This window comes from Crocodylus porosus, unplaced genomic scaffold (genome assembly GCF_001723895.1).
Source record: "Crocodylus porosus isolate Cpor-Errol unplaced genomic scaffold, CroPor_comp1, whole genome shotgun sequence".
Taxonomy (NCBI): Eukaryota; Metazoa; Chordata; order Crocodylia; family Crocodylidae; genus Crocodylus; species Crocodylus porosus.
Genome location: NW_017728935.1, coordinates 1198287 through 1204398, shown reverse-complemented (window position 1 = coordinate 1204398; position 6112 = coordinate 1198287).

Below are 6112 nucleotides of genomic sequence, written 5' to 3'. Positions count from 1 at the left end.
TCTTTTCTTTTCTCTTTCTGAGCTCCCTCTGCCGTGTGGTTAGACATCTCTTAGTAGTGGAGAAGTATATTAAAGAATATTAATCTTTCCTCTTCTATATTTCTGGATTCAAATGTTCTTTGATTCATACATTGATGGACTTATGATAATGTTTGCAAAATCCCAGATGTTTCACAGATGTGAATAAAAATGATTAGTGGAAAGTGTATGTTTTACTGTTTAGTTATTACTGCCCTGATTAAAAAGACGCATCCAGTTAAGGAGCAGAAACAGTACCCTGTGACTCAGGCTACCAGTCACATCCATCACAGGGCTGGAATAACTGAAGGGAACTGCTGGCAGGCAACCCGCATGCTGGAAATTGTATATCAAACTATTCCGAGAATACCATGAATAAATGTATTCACTGAGGCTGAGGCCCACTCACAAATGGTTCACAAATAAAATGATGAGCTAGGTTTGCAGGTAGTAATATGGTGAAGCAAGAATTCACACGGCTGTGTCAGTGGTACCGAGTGGGGCTAGAAGTAGTTCAAAGCCCTTTGGAGTATGACGCCATCTTGCCACCTCCAGCGATTCAAAAAGCATGACTCAGGCTCTCTCTCCCAAATCATCAGACTGGCCTCTAAATCATTAGCCTTTAAATATCGTTAACACAGAGGGTTTATATTGGCCTTCTGGTATCTGAGCCTTTTGGTGTTTGTTGGTGATAATTTCAAGTTTGTCTCTGGAATGAAGAGGGCTAGAAACTTATTCCTAACGAAAACTGAGATTTCCACATCCTCATTTGTGTCTCACTCAAAATAGAAACATGAGAGCCCAGGGCAGGGAAATGAGTGGTTTCTGATGAGAGGTGCTGGCTCACTTTTTTTTTTTATAAGCCCGCAAAATGTTGCACTCAGTGCTGGGAATGGGGAGGAGGGCCTGAAGTGGAAAGAGCGTGTCCTTCTTCAAAATAAATGAGTCCCTTTGAGCGTTCATGATGTGGAAAAGCCAAGGAAACTGCCCCTTTTGATACCAGAAGCCTGTTTTCTCTGGATTCCAGCGGCACCTTGGCAGTTCCTGTCCTGAAGCCATCACAAAATGTCCCAAGACACGGAGCCATCCACCCAGACATGTGCCTCGTGACAAAGCACATCGCTGTCCTGAGGAGACCATTTTATAACCACTTCAAAAACCCCACTGTGTTTGCCTCGATGACATGATGGATCAAGGCTGCTCTCCGTAACGAGGGCCACACTCTGATCTCAGCTCACTGGTGTCAAACTGGAGTTACACCATTGATTTCAAAGTGTTACTCCAGGTTTACACTTGCATAACCGGCCGGATGTCCCTCAGCATATCCCATATGAAAGCAGTACTTCTTTACGGCTGTTACTATTTATGTTTATCTTCCTGCATGCCCCCTAGCCTTTATGGTCTCCCTAGACCTGAAAGAAATGATGTATGAGAAAATTATCCACACCATTACATTAGATTTTGTGTGCAATAATGCTGTTGACTCTTGTTATAACATTTCCTGTAGAGAGAAGGCTGCTTAGGTGTGTCCTCTTTGCTATTCCAATCCTTCACGTCATAAAATCAGCTTACGTGGCACTTCTCAGTTGACACAATAATTTTCCTGTCCCCAATTTCTTGTCTCCCTTAATGCATTGAATTGCGCAGCTGGCCATGTTCAGGAACAAAATTTGGGAAAGCTGTATCCGGGAAAGGGACACGGTTCTGTTTGCTGAGGGTGTTAAAATGGCTTACGGTCGGAGGCACAGATTAGCATGCTGTGCTGTGCTCCTGCTGCAGTAAGCTCAGCAATAGGTCGGGTTTCAGAGACAGAAAAACTAAGCAAACAGCATGTAGATTTTGTTCTGAGAAAAATACACAGGAAGGTCTCCTGCCTGCAATAATCGACGGATATGTTTTAAATTAAAATGCATTTTGCAGCATTGTAGCTGATAGAGTCTTCAGGCTGTTGCCCTGCCTTTCTGGCTTTCTTCCTTGCTGGCGATCTATTTGATGTACCTGTCCACGTGATATATAGATGCTAGCACTTAAATCATAACATCGTAATTTCCGAGTCCCATTCCATCTATTAAACCTGAGACGGATGCACCCTTGCTCCTGCAAAACCTCTTCTAGTGCATCGTCCCATCTAGTTTGAAACACCCTGACCAGCGGGACGCCCGTTCCTTGCCATTCCAGAGCCTCGCACAGGATTTTGTTCTCGGGATCAGGCTCTGGCACATCTCTGATGACAGGGCAGGAGCCCAGAATCACCGGAAAGTAAAACCAAATGGTCCCACACAGTCCTGACCACCCCCATTCATGCGTATTTTCAAACACATGATACCTGCACATCAAGGCTGAACTGAGGCTTCTTAGAGCTGAGGAAGCAGCCATGGGAGGGTTGCTGTCTACTCACCCTGTCCTGTTGGCCTGTGCTTGCCAGCTTTGGCTGCACTGTTCTCAGCACCAGGTCACACAGCAGAAAGAGACACGTGGCCTTGGCAGGAGCTGCATTCCCTGACCTAAATGGGGGATGCAGACAAGCGTGCCCTAGTGGGTTGATGTACAAGCCTATTAAACCAGTTCAGAGCTTCCCGGAAAAAGTATACCTGGGAAATCAAGTACTCTTGAACCAGCGGGCTGTGGACCAGATCAATATTATGTGTAGATACCAAGTGTCCCATTAAACAGCCATTCACCAACCATTAGCCTTCAGCAAATTCCAGTGGGTTGCTTGAAAAGGACATCCCCTAAGCCTGCAAACCTGACAGTGCCATCTCCACGGCTCCACAGAGCACGAACCTCCCTGCATCGCCACCAACCACAGAGACGTCAGGCCGTTTATGATCAATCAGTGCATTTGACTTGATCTGCCTGGTGCTTCCCTGTGGAGAAGAGAAATGATTCAGCTCCCATTGTAAACGGTGCGTCCTGATCTTTCTTGAGTTCTGCCAGGGCAAACTGGCATGAATCCCATAGATGCTATTTCCAGTCCAATGGAAAATGTGGCTGATAAATAGCAACTTTCCCAGCAGACAAACAATCCTTCCCTTTCCCATGCGTTCACTTAAAAAAAACTTGCCCGGTTGCTAAGAATATTTGTACGGAAACAGTGCAGTGCTGTTTAGAGACAAACTGTACAGAGGGGCTGGAACAGTTCACAGAGGCTGACATTCTCCCCACATGCAGAGGGACACTGCTTGCTACGTAAGTGCAGTTTAAGCCACGCTTGGAGGGCTTGAGTGGCACCCACAGCAGGCTCTGCATTGCCTTGCTGCATGGAGGACTTCACCAGTGTCTCGTGTTGTTAGTCTTCACTCCCATGTGTGCTGGCCAAGGGCCTGACCCTGAGAGGTGCTGAGCAGTGGGGCATGGAAATGGCAGATGCTCAACAGATCAGACCCTGAGTGCAATAGTGTTGGGATGCTTGGCGGTTGGACCAGTGCCCATGAGGGAGGATCCCAGTCCAGAGGCAGCCGTGACATCACGGTATGACTGCTGGCCAGTCAGTACCCTTCTCTCAGTCCTCATTTTCCCATCCGTCAAACGGGTATACCAAGACCCACCTCGTACGGGTTGTCGTGAAGCTCAACTAAATAAAGTCTGCCAGGACATTCTCAAAGAAAAGATGCTATAGGAGGGTGAAGTACAGTTGCCTACTCTGTTTGACTCTATTCCAGGAGATTTCATCCCATAAAGTAAAGACATTAATGAGTCATTACATCAGGAGGGCAAATGCACCTGACTATTATATTTTAACAAAACAGCCCACTGGACTACTCTATAAATTGGATTTAGACATTTCATATTTATTTGAATGAATGTCCTATCATTTATCACTCAAGTGACTCTCCGCTGTCTCCTGGAGATTTATATCTAATTCCTAGAGGCCCCACAGCAATCCTGGAGGGTTGGCGACCCTCATGTGAAGTAGTATAATATAAGTTTAGCCCAAGTACACAACACACCTGGTTATATATATTCAGGAAAACTGCCCTCTGTTCCTATGAGGGGATAAGTTAGCAATCAAAACTGAATCTAATGAGAACCTAGGACTGAAAAGGACCTTTGGGGTCACCGAATCCTGTCCCCTGCTCGCACAGGCAGCTATGTCACATAAACTGCTTGCATAAACAGATCAAACTCATAAACTCATCAAGTGTAGGCCCCAGTCACTAGAGATTGGATTTGACCCCCAAGGAGGCTGTCCTGTACTCATGCAAACAACAGGGTGCCTTTGTTCAACAGGGTTTTGTATTTGGAAAAAGAATTATGCAGGCATGCTAAACCCTTGGCTCTTGTGGAGACAAACTAATATGCTTATAAAGCTATATCAGGACATAGTAAAAATAACTCTTCGCAAAAATAGCCCAAGGACTGAGACCACCTACCGGATCACATCTGTTCTGTGTTGAAATAACAGGTCTCAGTTAGAAACCAAAAATAAGAAAACCATTGCAGATAAGACAAGATGCTTATGGACCCTTCTAATTGCTTTGTCCTTGATAAAGCAGGACACCTGTGAGCTACTGAGACCCTCTTGTTTCCATACAGTAAATCCATTTCCCTGCAAGCCTTAAGATGTGATCATGTCATAGGGTTGTGTTTTGAGGCCCTGAATTGTTGTTAGTAGCTAAAATCAGCCAAGAGTTTTGCTTGACTCTAGGCTGAATGGAAAACAATTGAAAGCCTCAGGGTTTGGCCCACAGTTCACCTTCACCGACACCTTGTAATGATGCATTTGCCAAGTGTCACCATGCCTGATAGTGCAGAGCATCTTCCCTCCAAAGTGCTCCAAGCCCCACAGTCTTTGTGCCCCCAAATCCTGTCAATAAGGGGTTTACTCAGAGAGACTGCAAGGCACACGGCAGGTCACTGGCAGGGAAAATCCCAGTCCTAGGCCTTAAATACTATGCTATATTCCTGAGTCATCTGATGAGTAGGAAATGGACTAGGGAGGTAGGGATTATACTGGCTCAGGCTCACAAACCATCCAGCCCACAATCCTATCTCAGGGAGTGGCCCACGCCAGATGCTACAGAGGAAGGTATAAAAGCCCTTCGAGGACAGAGGGGTTGAGTGCTTTGTGCCGACCATCACTAGAGATTGGCTTCAACTCTGACTCCTTCAGTGGGCAGCATTAAATATAGATAGTTACACTATCTGGTAACTCATCTGGATAGGGACCTGTCTGGCATTACTCTATTGTCACGAGCCCCTTTCGTTCCCTCCTCTCTCTCACCCCGCATTCCTCCCCGGGGCCTGGCCGGGTTAATGATGATGCATCCCAATGACAGCTGACATTGAAACACAGAAGGATGCAACGCTTCAGCAGCAGAACCACGGGCTGTTCAAAGCGTGAGTGCTGGCTCCTCTCCTTTCAGTATTCAGCACGGACCTGCCAGGGCTTTTGTTGCCGCAACATCGTGCTCCATGAGCTGGACAGTCCCCTGGGCCCTGCGCCCGGTGCTGGGGAGACAAGGGCTTCCCTGAGCCTCAGGGCCGCACACATGTGCCAACTTGCTGCCCAGTGCCCAGGCCAGCTGTGCTGAGAACAAGGCCAAACGCTGCCTCTTTTCCTGCTGTGCGTGTGGAGGGGAGCAGCCCAAACCTTCGGAGGATCACAGACAAGGCGGGTGGAAGGGCCCTCAGGAGGTCACCGAGTAGGACCAGCCCCAACTACAGCACCCCAGCCAGACTGAATCACAGAAAAGAGGGTGGAAGGGAGCTGAGGAGTCACTTCTCCTCCACCCCCCCGCACAAAGCCGGACCAGCCCCGACTACATCATCCCAGCAAGGCGTTGTCTACCAGGGTCTTAACCCCCAAGGAGGGAGACCCCACCACCTCTCCGGGTCACCTGTTCCAGGGCTTTACCACCCTCCTAGCCAGGAAGTTTTTCCTAATATCCAACCTCGACTTCCCCCGCAGGCCCCGCGACCGGGGGAACAGCCTCCGGCGTCCCTGCCTGCGGGCACGAGGGGCCAAGGGCAAGCGGGCGACTCGGCGCGCCTCAGCGCCAGGCAGCCGGGCCCTCTCCCGGGACAGGAAGCCAGGAAGACCTGCTTGGAGGGGCTGAAGCGAGTCAACTTGCAGCGCTTGAGGGCAGGACAG